General features: G+C 39.0%; 1 protein-coding gene across 9 annotated transcripts in view; it reads right to left on the bottom strand.

The window, feature by feature from the left end:
• BRSK1 (BR serine/threonine kinase 1) overlaps nt 1-26,840 on the bottom strand; it is a 1,260,562-nt gene that overhangs the window by 1,232,606 nt on the left and 1,116 nt on the right. The gene's annotated exons all lie outside the window — the stretch shown is intronic.

Consider the following 26,840-nt stretch of genomic DNA (forward strand, 5'->3'; position numbering starts at 1 on the left):
TTTTATCACAGTTACTTATCAAATATCCTTCTTAAGAAAAAAAACATGTTTTGGACTGTCCCCGGTATTTTACGAAACCCCTGTTCCTCTCCAGATTTATTGTGCTTGGTATATGTATAATTTTTTCCTCTTTCTATTTTAACACAATATTACAGTCCCATTTGCCAGCCGCGGTGGTACAGCAGTAGCGTTGTTGCCTCACAACAAGAGGTTCTCCTGTTCGATTCACGGCTGGAGTGCCTTCTGTGTGGAGTCTGCATGTCCTCCCCGCGGTCAAGTGGCCTCCGAAAGACTTGCGTGAATGGGCGTGCCTTCGCTGAAGGGTGGACGCCGGGCTGGCAACTCGACACCATAAAAAATCTGCTGCCAATCATTAGCAGACCGGAGTTCCGCTGTGGCAACGCCTAACCGGGAAAAGCCGAAAAGACAAACAACAACATTACAGTCCCATTCACAAGTCCATAAACCTCTTTTATCATAAACTTTTGCAGTGTCCAGAACTTCTTTACTTAGGTTTGCAAATCTCCTTTCAACGTCTATCTTTCCACCTCTGTTCAACATTGTGCGTGAATTTTTGTTTCCCTCTTACATGCTTTTATCACATAAAGACTCTGTGGGTGACAGTCTTTCTTTTTTTCATATTCTCCAAGAAAATTTTCCATTAAAATAACAGTCTCAAATATAATGTCACAATGTGTCTCTTTGTTAATAAGAATAAATGCTCTTACTGCATGTGATTTTAACCCAAAGGAGCTATCAAATTGTTCCTCATTTCACACCTGTCCATTTCTTTGTCTTCTTCACTCTGAATGCTTACCACATACTTCCATATTTCATTTTCTTCTGCCTTCTTCTTTTTTATTACCCCCCTTTTGCATTCTTTTACTTTCTCTGCATATGTTTTCTTTTCCATCTCACCACTCTTCTTCAGGATGGTCTCTACATAATCCTTTCATATTTTCTTCAGAATGCCCCCCCCCCCCCAGAAACATCTCCTTCACTTTCTGTCTCACTCTGTATTACCATTTGTTTAAGCAAATCATCCCACAACCTTTCTGACTGGAGGGTTGTAATTATATATCCATCATTTGCCGACTCATCTCATCAAACAAATTGCTTTGAAACATCCTCAGAATCTTGAATGCATTCTCCAGTGTCAATATTTGCTTTCTTCTCCATTTCTTTCACCACTACATTATCTCCTCTCTTCATCTGCCTACCTGCTTCTCTGGGCCACTGCTGCCCCTGGAACAGATACGGGAAGTGCTCATGCAAAATGGGTCCCAGTCACAACAATGACAAGTACTGGGAGTTCTCCAATGCCCTGGCACAATTTCCCCTAGTAATATACATATCAACTCAGGTCTACCTTGAAAAGATGCTAACCCAGTCAACAAAAGGATATAAAAATAAATAAACATTTTGGGCCTTCAGTGAGAACATCTGCAACTGACTGACTTTTGCTTTACTACACAAATCATTCTGAAATGCAAATGAAGCTAAACCTCATACCTACAAAACATCCAGAAATCTTGCCAACTTTAACCAACAAATAGTTAATGACATACTAAAATCTTTCAACTGGTCCCTTCTAAAACACTACCTTTGGATAAAGCTATTCACTACTTTAACAAAGTCTTCATTGATACTTTTAACAGCTTAGCCCCCATCCAAACCAAAAGGACAAACCTAAACCATGCCCCTTGGTTAACTAAAGCCACCAAACAAATACTATTGTCCACAGACCAAGCCTGGATAGAAAGTCACAAAAATAAAAATGAAGCCAATGAACTCAAATTTAAACAGCTATGGAATGCAGCAAAGAAACTCTTAATTATAGACAAAAAAAAATATTTCTCACAAAACTTATCCAGCCAAGAAAATAATGCACATAAATTTTGGAAAATTGTCTCTTCACTCCTTAATCCTGGAACCTCAAAAACCCTTCTCCGACCTCAAAGAGCCAGAAGAAATAGCTCACATGTTTAATTCCTACTTCAGTGATAGCATTCTATTTATTTTATTTTATTTTATTTTACAGTTTGTTTACTGGGATAGTACAGTGGGCCAAGAAGAACCCGTTTTCAATGGAGTCCTGAGGTGAAAAGCTCCATAAGAACATTATACAATTTAGACAAATCATAAAAATGAGTAATATAGTTTACAATTTTCAAGAGAGAAGGTAAAAAACAACATGTCATTAAGCATTTACAAAATATCATACAGTGGTAAATCTAAAACAGAGGTGAAGGAGATTTGCATAGGTATCATATACAAGTTATAGCAGAGTATACGGGGATTAGGACGAGATTAGCTATCAAGTAAGAAAAGAGAGAATAGAAGAATAAGTGGTGTAAGAGGAGTCAAAGGGGGTGGGAAGAAAGGGGGGGGTCAAAGGTAGCTTAGAAGGTAGTTATGCAGGGTGAGAGCAGGAACATTCCCATAGGGATATGAGATGGGAATGAAGCGAGGTTTTAAAGGTAGCGTGGTTAGGAGTGGTGCGGATGACAAGTGGCAGGGAGTTCCAAAGCCGTGCTAGAGAAAAGGATAGTAGTTGTTTGCCTGGTAGGCGTGCAGGCTTGTGTAGTTCAATCAGATTTTGGTTATTTGATCTCAAGAGTCTATTGGGTAGGTGCATTTTGAATGAATAGGCTAGAGAGGGGCACAGAGATGGACAGAAGGTAAGTTTGTGGGCGTGAGTGAGTTGGATGTAGGTAATCCAATTGGGGAACTCTAGCCAATTTAGTTTGAGAAGGCCATTACAGTGGTGGGTAGAGGATTTGTAACCAGTGGCAAACTTGAAGATTTTATTATAACAGGAAGAGAGTTTAGTCTTTAGTGAAGCTTGTGGGTTAGTGAGTAGAGGGGCACCATATAGGAGGATATGAATGAGGTATGTAGTTGAGAGGACAGACCTAGTGGAGGGGGTGAAGTAGTGAGAGTGGCAGTAAAGCATACCAAGTTTCTGGTGAGTTTTTTTTGGTATTCATTTGTAGGTGGATACCAAACTTAAAGTGTTCATTGATGAGGACACCTGAGTTTGGTATGGGATACTAACTCGAGAGAGGAGTTGCTTTGGCTGGTAATAATAAAAGAGTTTTTGTTAATAATGGTATTTTTAGAGGGAGTGAATATCACAAGTTTAGTTTTTGATGTATCGAGTGCTAAGTGGTTATCTGACATCCAGCGCTCAGTGGCAGAAAAGTCTTCTTGGGTTAGTTTTAAGAGAGAGGAGATGGCGGAGGCAGAACAGATGATTGTAGAGTCATCTGCGTTTTGGATAAGATTAGCCTTGGGGATAGACAGATGGAAGTCATTTATAAAGATGTTGAACAGTAAGGGGCCTAATATGGAGCCCTGGGGTACACCTGTATGGGTGGTAAGAAAGGAGGAAGTGTTTTTTTTTTTCATTTGACAGCCTGTTGTCTATCACAGAGGTAACTACAGAACCAATTGGTAGAAGAGATGGATAGATTAAGATTGGAAAATTTAGATAGAAAAAGGTTATGAGAGATGGTGCTGAAGGCCTTGGATACGTCCAGAAGGATGCTGTGTGGGTGTAAGCAGGTGGTTTTCTATGAGGTAGGGTAAAAGTTGTAGGTTGATGCATTTTTCTAGTATTTTTTGAGATGGGGATAAGATGGCAATTGGACAAAAGTTGGAAATATTGTTATTGTTGCCCCCTTTGTGAAGTGGTGTGATAAAGGCCTTTTTCCAGAGTTGGGGAACATAGCTTTCTTGGACTGATTGGTTTATTAGAATGGAGGCAGGGAAAGCAATGACTTTGGCAACTGTTTTTAGAAAGTAGGACGGAAGGTCATAAGGGACATTAGAGCAAGGTTTCAAGTTCATAAGGAGTTGGAGTTTTTTTATGGTAGATGTAGATATGGGTTTGATAGTGAAGGGAGGAGGAACTGGCTCCCCACCTAAGCACCATGTTCAATCATAGTCTCACGTCAGGCTTTGTGCCCACTAAATGGCACACAGCAACAGTTATCCCACTCCACAAAGGAGGAGCCAACACTGATCCTGGGGACTATCGCCCTATTAGCCTGACGAGTCTGGTCTGCAAGGCCATGGAACGTATCATCATGGAACTTATAAACAAAGACATTGGTAACCTCCAAACTCTGGACCCCACCCAGTTCGGGTTTGTGAAAGGCAGATCATGCCTTCTGAACCTGATTGACTTCTTTGAGGCAGTCACCAAAGCCATAGACGAGGGTAAGGTGGTTCACGCAGCCTATCTTAACCTTGCCAAGGCTTTCGACACCATCCCCCATTCTAGAATTATAGATAAACTCACTAAACTAGGTATAAATCTCTACGTCACAAGATGGGTTGCCAACTGGCTCACTGACAGAACCCACACTGTAAAAGTTGCAGACTCCAAATCTGACTTCAAACCAGTGACAAGTTGAGTACTACAGGGTTCAGTCCTGGGAACTCTCCTGTTTGGTATCTACCTCTCTGAAATACAGGCTAACACAGAAGGCCTCTGGCTAACGAAGTTCGCGGATGACTGCAAACTAGGAGCCATAGTGGAGTCCCCAAATGATGTGGACATCCTACAGAAGGGCCTCACTCAGACAGATGTCTGGTGTAAGAGGCATGGCCTCAAGCTCAATGCCAAAAAGTGCATTGTCATCCCCTTTAATAAAAACTCTGTACCCATGAACTACCACATAAACGGAAGTCTACTTAACCCCGAATGTGTGATAAGAGACTTTGGGACCCAGGTAGACAGTAGTCTCTCCTTTGATAATCACATCATCACAGTAGTCAGGAAATCCTTCTATGTGGCACACCTCATCACAAAAGGGTTCTCATCCAGGAAAAAAGAGGTCATTGTTCCCCTCTACTCGGCACTCATTAGACCCATTATAGAGTACAATGCCCCTTTTGGAATGTACCTCACAAGACATCTGCAGCAGCTGGAACGGCCACAGAAGTACCTCAAAAAGACGATTACTAGCCTCAAACAGATGCCCTACATGGACCGTCTCACAAAACTCCAGCTTTACTCTAGTATATCGCCTACTCCGAGGAGATCTCTGCCTAACATATAAAGCTATGTTAAACCCAGAGCTGTTGGACATGCTACACCTGAAGAAATGCCAATCCCTCCAAGCTACATGCTCTAGGGACCTAAACCTTGTCACCACAATAAACAGGACATGCTGGAGGGATAGATTCCTGTCCCAGAGACTTCCTGTACTCAGGAACAAGCTACCCATCTATGTCAAGCAAAGATCCTCATTAGCACTCTTCAAGAAAAATCTTGATGAATGGATGGGAAATAGAAAATACACCCCAGGGATCACTTCTGTGGCTCTGCTCGACAGGGGCACAGGAAATTAACTTTCTTGGGTGGCATAAGCCAGGGAACCTTGTTGGCTAGGCTTACTTAGGCCCTTTGGCCGATAGCCTAGTACCTACCTATGAACCTATGAACCTAAGAGAGCTGGTTGTGTTGGTAGAGGAAGGGATAGGAGAGGGCGAAGGTGGAGCATTGTTAGTGAGGGATGTTGTTAGTTTGGCTATTGTCTCGATAAAAAAGGAATTAAATTCAGTGGCTACGGCCAAGTCACAGGCATTTGGATTAGGACATGGACTGGCTTTTTTGCTAGGATTGAGGAGGGTGGTGATACCATTCCAGAATTTTTGGGGGTTTGTCCTGCAGTTGTTTTGGAGTATAGAGAAATAGGACTTGCGGTTGGATATGATAATTATTTTGACTTTGTTATGAAGTACTTTAAAGTCATTTAGGGAGGAGGGGGGTTTATATTTCTGGTAGTGTTTCCAGGCTTTGTCTCGTAGCTGCATCAAGGTTGTGGCACCTTTGGTTAACCATGGGGCAGAGTTACTTTTATTCTTTTGGTTTTGGGGGGGGGGGGGCAAGAGTATTTAATAGGTTTAAGAATGTTGTATTGAAGTGGGTGACAGCATTGTCTAATGGCAGTGTTTTGAGTGGGTTCCAGTTTATGTGTTTTAGAGAGTTAGAGAATATTTCAGGGCTAAAGTTCTTTAGGAAGCATGTAGATATGTAAGTATGAGATAGTTGTAAGGTGGAGGGGAGACGATGAGTGAAAGAGGGAAAGTGGTCGCTAAGAGACTCAGGTAAGGTAACGCTATCAGTGGTGTATTGAGGGTGAGAGACTAGAATCCAGTCAAGGGTGCTACCGGTGGAGTAGTCCTTGGAGGGCCTTGTAATAGAGTTGATTAGCTGTGAGAAGTTATAAAGGTTGAGGTTTAGGGAACTTGTGGGAGATTGGATGGAGGTCCAGTTAAAATTAACATCACCAAGAATTATGGTTTCATTGGTAATGTTAGAGGAGAACCAGGAGAGGATATCCTCTAGAACAGGGATATTGTCTCCAGGAGGTATGTAGAGAGCAGCTATGCACATGTGTTTGTTCAGCTGAAGTAGGGCCAGGGTTAGTTCAGCACTGGCAAACTGGGGAATGGGTTTATTGTAGGGGTAACTGAAAGTGAGGAAGAGTAGAGGAGTGCCACTCCACCATCTTTCTTAGGGGTCCTGTCTGTTCTAATGATGTGGTAGTTGGAAGAGATAATTACAGAGTCTTTGATATGGGATTTTAGCTTGGGTTTCTGAGATATTCAGGATGTCTGGTTGATTATGGAGAAGCCATACATGGAAGTTAGGGATATTATTACATAAACTCTGAGCATTTATTGTTGTGAAAAGGAGGGGTTTTCTGGTTGAGGGGGGTTGAGTAGGGGTATGTCAGGGTTATGTGGTGAAGAGGGACTGGGGTTAGGGTGGATGTCCCCAGCGAGAAGGATGGTGATGAGGTGACAGATCTGGGAATAGAGGTGTTTGGAGTGCTTTGTATCTGGTTTGAGAGATAGATAGTAGATAGGAGTAGGCTTGCTTGGGACTGGGGAGGAGTAGTCATAGATGGATATAAGTTTGAAAGGAAAAAGGAGAAGGTTGTTGAAGAAGTAGAGGTAGGGGGATATGAAGATTAAGGAATGCTTGTCTCATAAAACACTCATCACCCAATACCCACAACAGCCTCTGAGACAATCCAAGCCCTGTAGATTCACCTCAGGCAGACCTCTATACAAACAACTCTCCCTACACAGGACCCTCAAGAAACAGCACCACAACCTTAATTTTCTCTCTGCATTCAGTACCTACCTCACTAGTGCACAAGCTTCTTAAAAAACTAAAACCCTGCTCCCCATTTGCCGATAACCTTTCTTCAGAATATCTAAAACTTGCTGCAAATGCAATAACCTACCCTGTTAGCATCCTCATTAACAGATCCCTCTCATAATCTGATATTCCCAAACTTTTGAAAAAAATCCATCATAACTCCATTGCATAAAGGTGGTAAAACCAATGAACTAACTATAGCCCCATCTCTATCCTCTCTCCTCTATCCAAAGTACTACAGAAATGTATTCACAAACTATTAAAATATCTCACTAAAAACAACCTCCTTGCATCTACACAACATGGCTTTCATCCAGCACATAGTACTACCACTGCTCTACTCTCATTCACAGACAGTGTGAACAAAGCCTTAGATACTGGGCTACTGACTTCAGTAATCCTATTAGACCTATCTAAGGCTTTTGACACAGTATCACATCCTAAATTACTACAACTATCATTAGTGGGATACTTACAACACACACTTAAATGGTTCTCCAATTACCTAGCTGACAGAAAGCAATGTGTTAGATGGCAAGGTCGCCTATCTGAATATCTAGTTAACAGGAGTCCCTCAAGGATCTATTCTTGGGTCTCTGCTTTTTAATGTTTTCATAAACAATCTACATACAGTCTCCCTTCAAAGTACACTCATCCAGTAATCTTCTAAGCAAAACACAAGACGCCTTTACATCCTGGTTAAGTGAAGCACAACTTCTACTTAATCCCAAGAAATCCAAACTATTGCTATTCTCATCGAAACCAGTCTTACAAGACTTCAAGATATATTCACAAAACAATACAGAAATTGCAATAATAACTAACGCCAAACTACTAGGCATTACTATCTGCAATAAACTTATCTTCGAGCAACACATACTCAATACAATTAAAAAAACACATTTTAAACTTGGCAAACTTTAGAGACATAAACTTCACAAGGACAAGCCCACCAAAAAGGCACTTGCCAACAGCTTCCTGCTCCCATCCCTCTTATATGGGGCCCCATCTTCACCAACCTCCACCACTATCGTAAAAACAAACTCCAAGTATGCCATAAAATAGCTAAATTTGCAACTGATACACCTTACCGAATGCACCACTGCCACGCCCTTAAGGAATTAAACTGGCTAAAATTCCCACACTGCTTTCATTCCACCCAACTAACTCTTGCCCACAAAATAATTTACAAACCAGGCAACTGGCCTGCCCTACAACACATCCTACAACCATACACCCATCCCGTAACCTACGATCCACTAATAAAGTGCTCTTAACCACCTACAAACAAAAGAGCTGGACAGAATATCTACTGCTAGCCTCTCAGACATTGCCATTGCCAGGTTATGGAATGCCCTACACCCAGATATCACCCACCTAGACTCATTAAAAGCATTTAAACTATCATTAAAAAATACTCAGCTCTGTTCTTGCATCCAAAACTACAGACCTTCACAAATGATCTAAAACGTCTTCTTTTTCCTTTTTCTCCCTTCCCACTCCCCTCTCCCATTTAATCCCCTATTTCTTTTCTTTCTTTCTGTCTTCTTTAACTACCTCTTTACCAGATTATATACATTATCTCTTTCTCTCTCAGCTTTCCATCAACCCTATCTATTCAGCTTTTCCCATTCCATCTCCAGTTCATACCATTCACCTTTACTTCACCCTACATGCCAATTCGTAACTGCTCTAGCATCCCACTACTTCTCTTTTTCCACTTTACTGTTGCATTACTTCGTCTTTTGCCTATCTCCTACATTTACTATGCATTCTGATCCACACTACATTGTTTCACAAAACTATTCTGTGTCTGTGTATACATATATGTGTGTTTCTGTAACATAAATCAACTGCTAATCTTGATACATTGTGCCTTGTTTTCAATGGTATTCTACGCCTTGTTCTTATGCTACGTAACTTGCATTGTTTAAAATCTGTTTGTGTTGTCTGCATTGTTCATAATTGTTTTAATATTTCATTATGTATATGTATATCTTATATTGTTGGAGCTTTTCTCTTCAGGCCTACACTGAAAATTAGTTCCTGACCCAGTGGACTTTCCTGGTCAACAAGTGTCAAATAAATAAATAAATAAATAAATCATGACGGGTGCTAGCAATAGTCAACTCAATTAAACCCGACTATACTTCTCATCAGTTGTTGTATCTTTCGGCTTTTTCCCTGTTAGGGGTCGCCACAGCGGAACTCCGGTCCGCTAATGATTGGCAGTAGATTTTTACATACCAAGTTGCCAGCCCTGACGCACAACCTTCAACGAAGGTATGCCCATTCATGCATGTCTCCACATAGAAGACGCTTCAGTAAAGTGACATTTTACTGCCAAACTATAATGGTTCACCTGATGTTTTTCTGTATTATGTAAAATTTAGAAAACACGCAAAATAAAAACTGGATTAAAAACAAGAAGCAAAAGCTGAGTCCAAAGGACAACACAGCCAAACTTATTATTCAAACCACACTTAATACGATGACATTGGGAGAAAATAAGGGAAGCAGTGTGGAACTAGGCACAGGCAAGATTAAGAAAAACACGATTCACTGTTGCCACACTGGCTGCCTTTATAACAGTAGTATAGATTGCTTTGTACTGACTATCCTAGCATACCTTCTATTACACCAACTACTGCCCTTCCCCAAAAGCTAATACGTATCGACTGTGTACATACCCATTACCAGTTTTACTCTTTCTCTCCATTTGTGTCATGTTACATTCTATTTCTGAACATTAAACTTCACCTTCACTTTTTTGTTTCTCACAGTTAAGTCCATTTCGTATTGACTTTATTATACCTGCCTGGAAATAACGCAGAGTAATGTTTCAGTAAACTCTTTCAATTGCGTTTTTCATGGTAACTGTTTAGGCTTAGAGTATGAGGGGCATTTAAATCCTGCATTAGCAATAACTGAGTTCCCATTCACGATTGCTATTTTCATATACATTTACTTCTTATGCTATGAACCATATGGCTCCTATACAGGTAGTCTATACAAAATTCCTCAAACTGCAGTTGACCAAAGCAAAAGACACCAAAGAACATAACGTTAATTATGGTTTTGGCTATGAAATCATTACTGCTGTGATTTCTAAGTGTGCTCCAGCAATGAATATCTTCTTTGGAGAGATTTCTCTATTCTTCAAGTTGGTGAAACCATTGACATTGTTTATATAGGTTCAGGGGATGTGCAGAGCTTGCCCCCAGCAAAATATGGTTAAAGTTAACTTTTCTGGCCCTCTGGGTTTCAAGCATTATTTCTTGACAATTCAAATGCTTGTGGTTTTGTACTCCAGCAAGCCTTGCACACAAAATGTAATGGTAATACAATTTTAACACTACTGTACTTCCTCTAGTACTTTGAGGTACTGAGTAGTAATTGTTTTAAATTGTATTACAACAATACTTTATTTTGATCCACTTATATTCTTTTTACAATCCAAATGATTCAAGAATAAAAGTGTGCCCTTTTGAAAAAAAAAAGTATTTCTAACGAGCAATACAAACAACACTTGCATGGGTCATGCAAAATTACCTACTCTCAGTAATTAATGTTTTGGACCCAAAATCTACCATAGAATAAAGGGGGTAAAATAAAGTACACTGTAGCAAAATTAGTACTGAAAGTACTATAAAACGTCAAGGTATGCCAGTCACATTCAATGGACATATTGAAAAGCTCAAACTCATCTAGTATGGGATGCAGCAGTGGCTGGTCTAAAATGCCACTGGGAACAATAGTTCTGCAAATGCCATTTTTTGTGTAAAAAAAATCCAAAATAGAAGCTTAACAGGATCTTTTAAAATAATGTTTTCTGTGCCTGGCAAATCTTTCCTCACACCCTTTGCAAGGGGATTCACTCATGAAGCCCCTCAAATGCTACAATGAACTCAGAGATCACTGCTCCATTGGGGGAAAGTGATTTCATCTTTGTACTACATTACTTGAAACTTTATTTCAAACACGTGTATTTGCACACTTGTCCATCAATCAGCTTTCCTGTTGCCATCATGGTACATACACATTGCATTCACTACTGTAACCCCAAATAGCCCACTGGTGTGCTACAACGTTTAGTAAAAGAAACAGCAACAAAGCAATATTTTTGGAAACAAAGGCTTTGCATTACTTAATTCCATTTCTGAAACGTCTTTGTCCTTCTGTACGATTCAGCAGAACCACTCAATAACATGGTGAAAAATATTTCTTAATATAAGACAGCCATGTGCCCACATTCAAAGGAATCTAAAAATTGTCACAGTTTATGTATGCTCACTCCCTTCCTTAGTCTGGCCATCAAAAGAAAGGAATAAAATATCCCCCATCATAGTTTGGTCAGCACTAACCTATAATTTGTGGTGTTGAAGCCAAAAGACAGAGCAGGAAACTTTTTTAATCTTTTCATCATGATGTGGAAAAAATACTAAAGTGCATTTCTGAAACCAGTACTTTGAACATCACTCCTACTACCTACAATGGATTCACAACCATCTGTCACACTTTTAAAATAAAGCAACATTCCAAGAGGCACTCCTTTAAAAAGTTCAAATTGCCATCTAAACAAAGCAACATTCCATGAGGCACTCCTTTAAAAAGTTCAAATTGCCATCTAGTATGCCTAGATAGGTCAAACATACCTCATTTTCCTGTAACTCCACTCAGGGCTTCAGTAATCCATTTCCTTTAGATGTGCTGGACAATGGCTCACTAACATATTTATATTTTAAGCTAAGGTGTGCATAATTTTTAACACACGTGACATTCTCCTGCGTGTTCATCCTTGTTAATACCAAGACAGTTTAAACTGTTGAATCAGTAAGTACTGGCAACCAGTGGATGGATCTGGCTAACTCATGCCCAGAGTAGCTAAATATTATTATGACAGGTGAATGACCGTGTGTTGGGCAATGACTACTATCGTACGAAAGCATTATTTTAAAAACATGCATTACCTTTTCATTAAATAACTCTTGAGTGGCAACATTGTGTGCATTAGAGTCTCTTTTGCACTGAAATACATCAGAGGAGAACTCTTTCTAACATACTGCATTTCATCTTTCTGTTTTATGTGCCGATGAAGACATGGTACATTGTTCAAGTTCTTTTTGTGGCTTTAATCATGAGACATTTTGATTTTAAGTTGTTATTTTAAGGCATATTAGTAGGCGGATAAAATATAATGGGGTATATGAGATCTGTGGAGTGCAGGTTTTTTATTTTTTTTAATAATTTTTGTTACAGCATTGCTGTCGATCCCATAATAAGCAGTTAAGCATAACTTGCTTTGGCTGCTGCATTATGCATATACTTTTGTGATAACTATATTTTGCTAGTACTAAAAAATCTGACATGCTAATTAGATGACTAATCAACAGTAACATACTAGTTCCATAGAATTCCATTTCAGAAGATCTAAGCTGCTATTCTGTTTTCTGGAGAATGTACATGGAGGGCCTTGTTCTCTTTTCCTGTACATTATGCTGACAGTTTTGTGTAACTCATGTTGAGCGTGGCACCCTTCAACTCCTAAAAATGTAATATAGTTACTTCCACAACCCAGTCATGGAAAAGAAAATAAATAAATACATAAACAAGCAAACAAATGAAGAAAAATAACCTGCATTATATGCAAAGTCTAAAACTATATCTGGTCTGAAATTCTTTTTTAAAGACATTAGCATTTGACTTATTACTCCATTTAATGGCATGCCTGCTTTATAACTGGTCTGAAATTATTTTCAAAAGAAGATTGTATTTTCCTGCTTTAGTACTACTTTGGTACTGCAATCAACAGCACGAATGCCAAGCTAAACTGATTATTACATTATTACTCTGTTCTGTTTTGATACATTTTGGACTTCTTACACCAGTTTGTTGTCTGTTTTCTCCACCATGTCACAAGATACATCTCAACGCACTGAAAGTATAAATAGCAAAAACTGTCTCATGGTTACTTGCTGTCCGGGATAATCGATGCCCTGTATACTTATAAAGTGCAGACATGCATTTAAGAATCAACTAAGAACATTATAACCGAACTCCAAATCAACCATAGCTCACAGTGATCTTTGAGAAAGTCACAGAGGATTAAAATTAAAAAAAAACTTTAACAAATCTGCAGAGTATCTTACAGAAAAGACAGCTATGCCTTTTCAGAATAAGAAAATAATATATTGTTTATTATCAAGCAAACTTCCCACCATCGTGTTTCTCACACCATTGCTTTAATATATCTTCAATATATCCTGCCCAGCAAGGAATTCCATTAATATGTAATATGCATCTGTTATTAGTACACAGATTACACAATACATTCCAGTTTTTCAGTTTCTGGAAATATTTGTGCACAATTTGAAATTTAATAATTTGCTGGCTTTCTGTATCTAGACAAAAGCCCTGTTAATCAGAGACAATCACATGCATATATAGGTGTGTGTTTGTGTGTGTGCGTGCACGTGTGTGTGTGTGTGTGTGTGTGTGTGTGTGTGTGTGTGTGTGTGTGTGTGTGTGTGTGTGTGCGCGCGTGCGCGCATGTGTCTCACTTAGTCAAATACAAACGTTTTGGAAGACAATGTACTGACAAACTACACCAACTTCCAATCTGTCAAAACTACACAAAAACAGTGTTTTTTGCAGGGGGGACTCCCTGTGGGGGAGCTATGAAAATATGTAGACTCCACAAGTGCACACTGTATTGCAAAAGCCCTATGAATCTACAGCCTACAACACACACACACACATACACACACACATATACACACACACACAGACACACACACACACACACACACACACACACACACACACACACACACACACACACAGGGTCTATATCACAACACTGAATGGTGATAAGTTCGAACAGCCTTTGTTTGAACCTACAAGTCCAAAAACCCTAAACAGCAAACTTACAGAACAGTGATTTTTTTTTCCCAGGGAAACAAATCGCTGCTCCATGAAAAAAAAAAAATCACAACTTTAAAACAAACTAAACTGGGGCCTTCAACCCCCCACTACTTAAATATACCAACTCTGAGATTGCACTACAGTGGAGGAAATAGCAAAGCCCCGAAGACGGCCCACTGACTTTTTTCCCTGGGAAAAAAAATCGATGTTCTGTAACTTTGCAGTTTAGGGCTTTCGGACTTTTTGGTTCGAACAAAGAGCGTTCAAACTTATCACCATTCGATGGGGTGATATAGACACACACACACACAAATAAGCATTAAAATGGTAGCTTTCATTCTTCTCACATTTCCTTATCAATGTCAAGCTTCTGAATGCCTGTCGTACAAAACTTCAAATGAGGAAAAAACAGAGTTGAATCTTGTCACAACCCTCTGACTGCAGTCAGTAAGTAATGTGACTACTGTTCCCAATTTTTACCAAATGTATCAATAACTCTCCTTAGCATAGACATCAGAGTTGGATTAAGCCGCTCTACTAATCCATCAATCTGCAAAAGGTAGACTGATTTCTTCACATGTTTAACTTTAAAGCACTGACACAACCGATGCAGTACACCTGGCACAAGGGGGTGCTATGGTTAGTAAGTACCTCTTTATGACTACCAGTTCTGGAAAACAAAATTACCAGCTCTCTGGCAACAGTCTTAACATTACATTTGTGGAATGGCACTGATTCTGGAGCATAGCTTATTAAGACTAGTATGTACTGACACCCATTAGTAGATTTTATTAGTGGCCTCACAACGTCCATATCAATACATTTATGGTACCTCCAGGATAGCGCTTGGATAACGGGGCTTTTATATCCAAGAAACACACATATTTTCTATCTCTTTCATTATGCCTGGCCAATAAAATCTGGCTACTACTCTTGCCTTAGTTTTGTCCATCTCCGGGTGACTTCCCAACATGTGACTATGGGCTAACTTCATTGCTAGTGTCTTATAATGTTTTAGCACTAGTAACTGATGTAGAAGTTCTTCCCTTTCTTTACTAACTCTGTATAAGAGGTTATCTTTAAACTCAAAGTAGGAGTAAGAAATAATGAAAAAAACTTGTTTTCTTTTATTTCCCTACTGCGCTACTTAAAATATTATCCCCCAATTGTTCATTTTAGAGTTTATGTTACTTATCAGGAAAACCAGTAACTCTGGGTTACTTTCTCTAGTAATTTACTTCAAGGTGGAAGGTATAGCTTCTTCTTCTTCCAAAACACTGGCAGTGCAGCCTTTTCTAAATCTTCTCCTGCAAATGGTAGTTTTAAGCAAAAAAAAATCACCTTTTTCTTTACATTCTCTGCTCTAAGCACTTCCCTAAAGTGCTCTGTTTTCTTTTAGGTTGCTCAACATCTATCTTAGTGCACATGGATACCACTCTATTTTCTTCTCCTTCGCTATATTGCTTTCCCTGTACAAAGGGCACATCAAAACTAATTTTATCATTAACTGTATTTATTTCTTGTCTTACATAAACCAACCTGCTGTGAACAGTTTGCCTTTTTTGAAGTTTCTGCTTAACACCAGCAAACATAAGCTCAAATGCTGCATTTCCTGTCTAGCTCACTTTTAGTTCTTATCTGATGGTCCTCACTTAGGTGACCAACTTCATCTATGTTGGTATCAGTTCCTCTGCTATTATTTCTTGTAAGTCTCTGTGCTGACTTCTGTCTTATACAGATTTTAACTTCAGTGTTTTGTTACCTCATCTTCAGCTCCTGTGCTGACATCTTTTAGTTTTACATTTCTGTGGCACTGTCTTTGGGGAATGTTTTATCTATTACCCAGTTTAAGGGCGACCTAGACCACTGAATGGGGAAGAGAAAGTTTACACCAGGCCTAGCAACCATGTTCCTTACGGACAAAGGTAGCTTATAAATAATGGACTTCAATGTCCTGTTCAGATACAACATATCATTATTCTTTTGGAAAAACTTGGCTAGGCTTAGAAAGCCCCCCCCCAAGGTCAATAGCCTAGTAGCAATCTACGAATCTATTAATCTATAACAGAAAGGATCCTTTTTACTATCCAACCACAACCAAATTCTGGTCCCTTTTATAGCTTCTATACTAACCCCTTTCTAGTTTTGATTCTGGATCTCTAGATGACTGTAACTTCCTTGGTGCCCCCACCCATTATTATACTGAATGGGTTTATCAAATTAATGCTGTTCTAACTCTTAACTATTAAGTGAATCACCTTCTTATTCCATGTCTATGGATTCTCTCTCCTCCGACATTTCCCGTAGTGCTTTAAAGTGGAGAAAACATTTTTCTGATATTATGTCATGAGACTAACATTCACTCAAACATGCAGAAATACAAACAGTTCTAGGATGTAACAGTTTTCCTACAACTGTATGTATATATATATATATATATATATATATATATATATATATATATATATATATAAATATGTGTGTGTGTGTGTGCACGTGTGTGTGTAAGTGAATATTCTTTTCTATCAACATGACTATATATTACCTCCATTTATTGGTAGTTGCAAATCTTATGCTTACACATCAGAGGAAACTTAACAAGAGAAATCATGGTTCCAGGATCTGGTAGAGCTTGAACCTCTCTTCCTTCTAAATTATTCTAAAAATATAGTACATTTCACTAGCTTAGTTACTACACAATGACAGAAATCAGTCGGTTAAACTAGCTGCAGTCTTGTCACGCTCCGCTCCATAGGAGCAACTTCAATTAAAGTATGCACTTTAATTTTCTCACATTAGCATCCTCTTCAGTGCAACAAGAACAAAGCTTAACAAAGTGACCTCTCCCTCACATTTACAACTAATTCTTTATTAGCTCTGTGTTGTTTCACAGAATGTGGCAGATTTTGTACTGCAGTTTTAACTTTAAAAACAGATTATTCAGTTTTAAAGATTTCGTCATTAACTAATAAGCACTCTACTAATGTTACTTATCACAGTTCTTGGGGTCACTTTGTAATACCCACTGACTTATTTTACTTGGAAAAATTCTTTAAAACATGCCCACTGATATGATCTACAATGTTTCACCATTGCTATCAGGTTCAAGTCAAATATGCTTACCAATATATCCACATTAAAAGTCCATTTAAATTGTTAAACTGCAAATACAGTAGAAGCTAATCCAGCTCTAGCCAAAGGTTTGTGCAGATATCTTTCACAGTCCACGAAATCAGTTCCTTCAGTGTCTCTATATATTTTAGTACCTGTCAGTTTGGTGACACGATTTTTGCCCAATTGACCCTTTTCCAGTTCTTTGTGGTGGCACAGCAATGAAATGCCAAAAAATAAAATTCCAGGTCATGCTCTATGGTTAGCCTCTCTATTCCATTTTACTTGTACTTTTAGGCTGTTTTTTCCTTTTCAGTGAGAAAGCTGAGTGCACCAAACACACTTTCCTACATAGTATTTACTACCCGGAGTTAGTGAACAAAAGATTCATTTTTCCAAATTTTTTTTTGCATGTTCTTAACTTAAATAATCAAAATTAGTACATATAATATCCATACTACACATTTTATACAAAAAACGCACACACACATATATATATATATATATATATATATATATATATATATATATATATATATATATAGATATATATAGATATATATACACATATATACATATATATATATTTATATATATATATGCATATATTTATACATATACATATATATAAATATATATATGTATACACACATATATATAACATATATATTATATACATATATATATACACACACACACACACACACACACACACACGCACACACACACACACATGCACACGTGTGTGTGTAAGTGTAAGAATGTGTGTGTGTGTGTGTGTGTGTGTGTGTGTGTGTGTGTGTGTGTGTGTGTGTGTGTATCTATTCCTTTAAGTAAAAAGTCCAGAATACTGACATTCTAAATACCAAAATGCTTTTACACATGTTCCAAGGATCAATGTTAGAGCAGAAAAATAACAGACATCATTTTCGTATGGGGGCAAGCCCCCCATACCCCTCACACCCTTTGCTAATTATATATACTAACTCCAAGATTGCACAATTCCCAGGATAAGGGCATATTCCCCTAACCAGGGGATTGTTGATTTCAAACATTTGTCGACCAAAGCATATCAATAAAGAAGATGTCGACATTACAAAATTTCACTCATATATATGGGTATGTATGTGTGTGTATACATACGTATAAACGTAAGTGTGTGTATATACATGCGTATACACACACTTACGTATAAACTTAAGTGTGTGTATACACATGCATATACACATATATGTATGGATACATATATATATATATATATATATATATATATATATATATTAATAGATATATACATAGATATATATGTAAAAACACAAGTCAGGGAGTGTAGTTCTCTACAAATGGAAGCAGGACAGAGACAGGTATACTGCTGCACTTTCACTGCATAGTCATGTTTTCATGAAACAAACAAAACCAGTGAGATGACTAAATGGCACAATACTTGACTCAACATCCTGAAAGTTGGCAACTAGACAATATTATTCTGACGAGTTCAGGCACCTAAACCTAATTCTAATTCAAACCCAAGCCAAACATAAAGGTAACCTAAACCAAAAACTTAAGCTTAATACCAAATGAAACCTAACTCTTTAAAGTCACTGACTTGTACAAGCAATGATATTTGATCAAATGATATTCCCTTTACTGTCATGTACACACTGATCAGATTTTCATTCAATATGACATTTGCACAAAAGATATTCAAATAAATGCAGATGAGCAAACTGCATGCAGACAACCAATTTACTGTACAAGTTTATGTGGCAATAAGTGTTTGCAAAATGAAGCCCCAACACATTTACCATCACTGTAATACAGGTCTACTCTAGCTTGTAAAAGACTTTTAAAACATGCTGTGTATTGAAAACACAATATACAAGTAATTTACAATGTTCACATGTTGTCTGTGGGTGAATTCAATTATAATTCATGGATTTTTAATCTCTGTCTCAGTCAGACATCCTACTCCTTGATACTAAAATCTCCAAAAAATACCAAAAGTGAATCCATTTGTTAAATCACTAAAATCTTCATAGCTATGTTGTCTTCCCACTGCAGACAGCAAAAGTTTTTTTTCTGAATGTCTCTAAAAGTCATTTATATGCTGTAATATTATTTAATAAGTTAACCACTTGCTCCCACAGAGCAGGTCCAAAGAAATCAGCATCAAATGGCCAGTCAAAGCACACCGTTTATGTCACATGCAAAGGAAATCTTTCATCTCTCCATGCTACATGGCACATGCATCTGCAGGACAGAGCAACAGTAGTCTGGGTAAGAAAGGTGGAAACTAGAGTAGAGCATAGGTAACAGAAGTAGCATTATTAATTACAACAGACCCCATTCTAGCATAAGATACAAAGGCACCACCTGCGGTAGTGCGACTGAGATGCTGCCAATTTCCTACTCATAATCAGGCCACAGTGCACAGCTCAGTAGGCCCGAGATTCCCACCATGGAGCATGTGCCACACGCTGCACAGCATCCTAAGAGTTCAACATACAGTCCATTAACATCAGGTTCTGTTCTGCCAGTATGATGCATGGGAAGAAGGCATTCACCAAGGTATCTAACAGGCTGAGGTCATACAGCAGTCTGCACTACAAAGAGACAGTTTATTGTGTGTGTGTGTGTGTGTGTGTGTGTGTGTGTGTGTGTGTGTGTGTGTGTGTGTGTGTGTGTGTGTGTGTGTGTATTGCATGAGATGAGTAGCACTGTCAAGCTTCCATCTCCAAGAGGGGAGTTGGAGACTTACTGCTGTCCTACTGATTCAGTGGACTGTCTGTTGGTATTGCAAGGCAAGCAATATACTCTAAAACAAGATGGGCACATCCCCTGTGTATCTCAGGTGCACAGAGGCATGTATGGTCCAAGACTTAAGAAGTGAAAATGATTGCACCTCAGGGGTCAAGCAGTGAGGTAGGACTAAAATGCTGCATGTTTCGTAAGAGAATGACAAAAGACAAACTTGTCTACCCAACCCTTGTCCCCTGAGGAAGTTGAGGCCAATGATCAAAAGGATCAAAATGCACGAAGCAGATCGCAAGGAAGACTGGCTCAGCTAGCTGGAAGAAATGGTCGGTGGTAGGCAGAAAAGTGTTTATGTTCACAACCTATTTCCTCATCTAAGGTGAGCTGGTCACCACTCTAGACTCTAACCATTCACAGTAACAACAAGTCAGGTTAGGAAAAAGCAAGCACTTGCTTGCAAAAATGTAGCAAGAAAAAAAGAAAAGAAGGAAGATGTGAGCACTGTACGCTCTCATGGAAGGGTCTGGTCAAAAACAGTCAAAGATCGCAGCCTGGGTAACACAAGACATAAGAGCTGCAAATCAGAGCATGCTGTAAATGCAAAATGGCATAGGCATTCTAACCACTTACTCGGTGTAAACACAATCCTCACTTCTTCAATGATTCAGTCACCAACAGAAGCCTATAGAAGATGGCGAAAAGAGGCAAGAGAGAAAGAGAAACCTTGAAGTAGCAGAGACCTCACTTCATTTCAGGGGCTCCATAGTGATGAACATACATACACCTCATCTCTCAAGAACATGGCTGTGCACGCATCACTGAAAGGTGGTTAAAGAGAAGTAACAGGTGTTATGGGTCTTAAAGGATGTCACAGATTACTAACAGGCGTGCATAACTTTCAGCTACATTGTCACCCTCTATTCCTTGTACTAGCTCTGCAGCTTCACTCTCCTTCACCCAGTGCAGAATTTTATATTTCCATATCATTGTTTGCTTATCCTTCCTATCTTTCTTCCACTGTGTACGTCTCAGAGATGTAGGTCTTTTTTCATGCCACATATATTTCATAATACAAAAAATGTTCCAAGTCAGACTCAACCAATGCCTGCCCTCTACAATGATAAACCTTCCTGATGCTCCAACTATACATCTCAAATCCTTTTTGCTTTGCCTTGATTACATTCATAGCAAATTGAGTAATTCACCTCCAAGAGAACACTTAGATCCTCTTCCACAATAGCTTCCTCAAGAGATACCTCAGCCCCTTCAAACTACTATATACAAAAAAATTCCTTCCCGATACCAAAATGCAGCACATTACATTTTTTTCACCTTAATCCCAAGGCAAAACTTCTTAAGAACTTTCATCTAGCTTGTTCAAGTCCTCCTGCAATATCTTCCCACCATTAGTTAACACATCCTAACCCGAGCATACTTTGCATTCATATATTACAGTTAAGGCCACCAGAAAACTCCTAAACAAACTAGTCCTAGTACTGTCCCATGCAGCATTGCCCACCATCCTTCTGCTACACATTTCTACCCCCAGTATGGGGAAAAATTTGTCAACTTAGCCATTTACGGCCTAGTCCAAGTCGGCCTAATTTACATATCAGTGCATTACTGAAATCTCCATTCATCAAATGCATTGCGCAGTCCCCATTTTAGAAGTCGTTTTGGCTAACAATGTATTTAAATAAAATAAGCAGGTAGGCTCCCAGAGCCCAGAAGATACATTTTCAACAAAACTAGATAAAGAAACTAAGAGAATTGCAAGTAGAGATCTCACAGGAAATAAAAAGCATTATGTGCAGAAGAAGGTAAAGAGCAAACAGCTTACAATGCAGGTAAGACAGATCAAGAAACTACTGAAAGACAAAGGAATGTAGCAGAAATGTAAATACTAGTCTATGATCAGCTGGAAAGTACCAGGTTTGGTTAGATAAGAAAAACTAACAAAAGCTGCATCAGTCAGGAAACTAATCCAAAAAACTAGAATAAAAAAATCACATAAGGTCTTCTACCTTAATTGATTCTTGAGATTAGTTTTAAATGCTGAAAAGATCAATATAAGTGGAACTCACTCAGCAGGCAGGCTCATGATAGAGGAATACATTAGGGGAAGAAGAAACATGACTGGTCCTGGATGCCTGAAGGAGATGATTCACTACGGACCACAAAGTTTGTCTACAATACTTCAGGGGAAGCATACTGAAAAAAATATCATGGCTGGTCTTCCAAAAAGCAAATGTTGAGATATGCTTACTCTGTTACCTAGTGATGACCTGCATAATGATGTCAGCGATTTGCCTCAATATTTCCGTGCCTAATGATGTCAGCGATTTGCCTCAGTATTTCCGTGCCTAATGATGTCAGCAATTTGCCTCAGTATTTCCGTAAGAGTTCTGACAACAAATCAGCAAACTCATAAGGAATAGGGTTCTTACTCTGCATAGTTCTGAGCATGTGTAGAGAAGAGTCCACATATGAGAAAAAACATATGTTGAAATTTACATGCCTTGAGCATGCATTTGAAACACAGGTAAGGAAGGAGGTTAGTCATTAGGTATAAATATGCTTACATTCAAGAAGGTGTTTGAAAGTGCATGCTACTATGACTGGTAGAGTCCTGATCCATATGCATGCCTGGAAACTCGAGAGATCCAACTAACTCATTTGTCTGGCTATCTAACAGAGAAGAAAGTGCGAAGGGCCTGCCAGGATCCAGGCACCAGTAGTCCATCAACATTAACAGCAAAGCCTCTGTAAGGGAGTCAATTTTCAAACCACTGGAGAAATGAAAAAAATTACTATGATGACTGTAAATTCCTTGTGTGGACTAATATAGGATAATATGTTCTTCACAGAGAAGAACATATTATCCTATATAATATGTTCTTCTCTGTGAAGAACATATTATCCTGTACATGTTCGTCACAGAGAAGGGCGGCCACGGTGGTGCAGCGGTTAGTGTTGCCGCCTCACAGCAAGAGGTTCTCCGGTTCAATCCTCGGCTGGGGTGCCTTCTGTGCAGAGTCTGCATGTCCTCCCTGTGGTCGCATGGGTTTCCTCCGGGTGCTCCGGTTTCCTTCCACATCTCAAAGACATGCTGTAGGTGGATTGGATACTCTAAACTGGCCCCAGGCATGAGTGTGTGCATGTGTGTGCCTTCCGAGGAAGGTTGGGCACCAGGCTGGCAGCTCGACACCATAAAACTCCACTGCCAATCATGAGCGGACAGGTGATCCGCTGTGGCGACCCCTAACCGGGAAAAGCCGAAAGAAGAAGAAGATGTTCTTCACAGAGAACACGTTGAATTGCATAATGCATAAAGAACTCAGTACTGACCACTGTTAAACATGCTTAAACATGGTGGCAGTGCACAAACATACATCTCAACTGGCTAGCTGTTCCCTTCCAAGCAAGCAGCATAGCCTTGATATTCCAGCCTTTGGCTAGAACTGAAGTTCACTGAGACTCTCAAGGGCAGGCTGATGGTCAGTGAGATCAAGGAAGATAGCAATGATTAAAAGAGCAGAGTGAATTCACAAGTTCGTTTTCCATGCAACATTCAGCAATGTGGAACTGATTACATTGCACTCTGTGAACCCACAGATAAGCAAAGATGCAGTACTTCTGGTTAACATAAGAATGAATCTGATCATGCACCAACTGTAAAGGCTGGAGAGTTGAATGTAAGCAAGGAATGAACTTTTAGATGTATGAGATGGATTACTTGTCTATGAGTGGAGCTAATAAACTTATTTTCAGTAGCTATGCCAGAAACTATCTGAAGAACTTAAATTTCAACCCTAAGAGTGTCACACAGAAATAAGCGGACATCTGTCCCACATATTTCCTAAGGGATGAGTTTTGACTAAGTTGTGTTCATTCGTGTACTGCAGTATGGCTTACTTAACATCTACCCTACTACTGTACCAATGGAATTTAAAAAGCACAAGTTAACAAAATACACAAAAACAGACCACTAAGAATGTTGGCATATGAAGTGTCTGCAGCCCTTACTGCTACTACCCACTTTAGCATCCACTCTACACATACATTATTATTAGTAAATAACAACAATGCAATAAGTCACAACCAAGCTTCTGTGAGGTAAAGTACTGATACTACAGTCATTATCTATCTGGCAATGCACCGTGTCTCCCTACTGAATGGGACAAAATCAACAACCTCAACAAATAATTAGGCTAGATAAGCTCATAAGGAACGTTGCAGCTACTAAATGAGATCTGTCCAAAAGCTGCTGATTTTTCCAGGAAAGTGAGAAGTTTGTCTTCAAAATGTCAGGATATTGTCAACAGAAGACTTGGGGCATGTCACTGAACAGGTTATAAATATACTCAAGAATAGTCAAACTTGTTACTATGACACATCAGGCCTCGCACAGTACAAGTTATAATGCCCTTTTGGTGAATTATGTGAATAATATAAAGGCCTTTCTTGGGGGAGGGGATTCTTCATTAGTGCAGGCATGTCTTTTGCTGGAACTGTAAAGGCAATCAACTCTCTACTGTGTAGCTTCTCTTATCAATGGTTAGTCATCTATGAAGGTGAATAAGTTCTGAAGGAGCAAGTAACATCCAGAATAAAGGAGAAGCTTCCGCTGACTTCAGCCATTCTACTGAACAAAACTTTACTCCAAATGAACTGGTTTATGTGAGGTAGTAACACAAGCAAAGGAAATGCAAAACAGTGCAAGTCTCTGCATATTCAGAAGTCACTCATACTGCAGTGTCTCCCCTTGGACCACACATCAGTGGAGATGATATGGGACTTGTTCTGGCAAAGATGTACCTAAGATATCTGTGGAATTATTGACATACTAAAACAGTGTTTCACAATAACGATTTAATTTAACAAATAAGCAAGCAGAAGTGTTATTGTCTATAGTCAAGTCTTTGTAGCACAGGCATTTTGACTGAGACTTCAGTACATACCCACTTAATTCCTGCAGCATACTGGCAACATGGTTGGCAGCATTCAAAAATGTACTCTTGTTATTGTAACACATTCGTCCTGTACTCTTATGACAGCACACAATGTTGACAGAAATGTCCTCCAGTACAAAATAATTATCCATTTAGTTATAACCCCACTACCCTCTTTCATACCCACATCAGTACAAATGCCTGACCTAAATATACTATTTAATCCTAATCAAGATTATTTCAAAGGACAAATTTAAACTACTCTGATGAAGACAGTGTACCAAATGGACCAGTCAATTAAAATAAAACCAAATTTAAAATAACACAACAAAAATTATTGATTTTCTTCTACTATGATCCAAATTACATTACTGGAGAAATATGACAAACATCTGTACTATTTCATTACAAATTAAGGCTTCAAGTACCACTCTCCAAGGACTTTACAACAGCCCAGAAATTACCTCACTCCTTGAAGTGCACTGACCAGTCTAATTTACTGCATTCGAAGTTCAGTCACATCCCCCACTCCCTTTCTCTCAGACACACACATGCACAAACATGGCCACATGCTTACTCAAGCTTAATATGTGGCCTAAGTCATGATGTTTTTATCTTTCCTTCAGATCGCTATCATTTTTTTCAGAATCTCCACAAAATGTGTTAAGGGTTGGCATAAGTGGATCAAAGGGAAACAGGCAAATTAATTTTCTTCTAATGTACAATACGCACTGAAAGTGCTAGAATTAAAACTGTACATCATACACTTGCAGCAAAAGTGGGAGATGTACAGCCTTGCATGCTGGAGACCTATTACTGCTTTATCCTACATGCAGAGTCCATTATAAACTGCCACTTGCAATCACACCAGAGCACAGGTTCTGCCAGGTTTCTACTTAGTACTCTGTAAAATAAAATCTTTCTACACAAATTACTCCACATTGTATGTAATTCCGGTTTTCACCACACTTGAAAAAAAAGTGAATGTCTATTTACATATAACTGCAGATTGTACTTTTCTGTATCTTTAACAAAACATTCCTATTTAGTTGACTGCATTTGCAGTCCCCCAGCTAAAATGCTAAATCTCAATGTATTAATTTGTTTCTAAAAATGTTTGTATACGCACACCCGATGGCATAACGTCTTGATCATTAGTCAAACAGGATTATTTCTAAATATACAACAAAACGAGAACTCCATAAGCATATATACTTATGAATATATGCAACCTGCCACTCTTACCTATGCAAACACTGACCCATTACAAATAACATAATGTGAAGCAGGCCAGCTGGTCTGGCACATTTTATTCTGCCAATGAAGACTGAAATACCCCTCCCCCCCTATGGAGCCTGTCCCATAACTGCATTGTCTGAGCGCCTCCCCCCACCACCACCACCTCCCATCCTCTCACAGGACTGACTGCATCCACTACATAAATCTGCAAGGGTTTATCTGTCAGCACTGAAGAAAAATAACAAACAGCCCTCAAAAAAAAAAACTCAGCGCAAACAAAAAAAGACCAGTGTCTACAAAAAATGAAGAAATGCACAGTATCTACAAGAATATTCATTTTTGCAATCCAGAATTACAAATCAAACACTTAGCTGTTTGTTCTGTGAGATATAGAAAAACGCGTTCTATGCGTCAGGTACAAGAAAAATACTTAAAACGTCAATCTCAGTTTTTTTCATGACTATTATTATCCGTGTGTGCCGCTAACCTAATGCAGCGCTCCCATCTCTGTCCCTCCCTCCCTCTGGTCTCTGGGTGCCTTTCCTGCTGCAATGCTGGGAAACGGAGAGGTGCACAGCAGCTTATGTGGGCAGGTTGCTACCCACTCCCCAACCAGTGCGATCCCCGTAATCCCAAACTGTAGCGATGGAACAAAAGAGGCAATGTCAAGCGTGGGC

The sequence above is a fragment of the Protopterus annectens genome, chromosome 17.part0 (assembly GCF_019279795.1).
Source record: "Protopterus annectens isolate FY-2018-M chromosome 17.part0, PAN1.0, whole genome shotgun sequence".
In the NCBI taxonomy this organism is placed as follows: Eukaryota; Metazoa; Chordata; order Ceratodontiformes; family Protopteridae; genus Protopterus; species Protopterus annectens.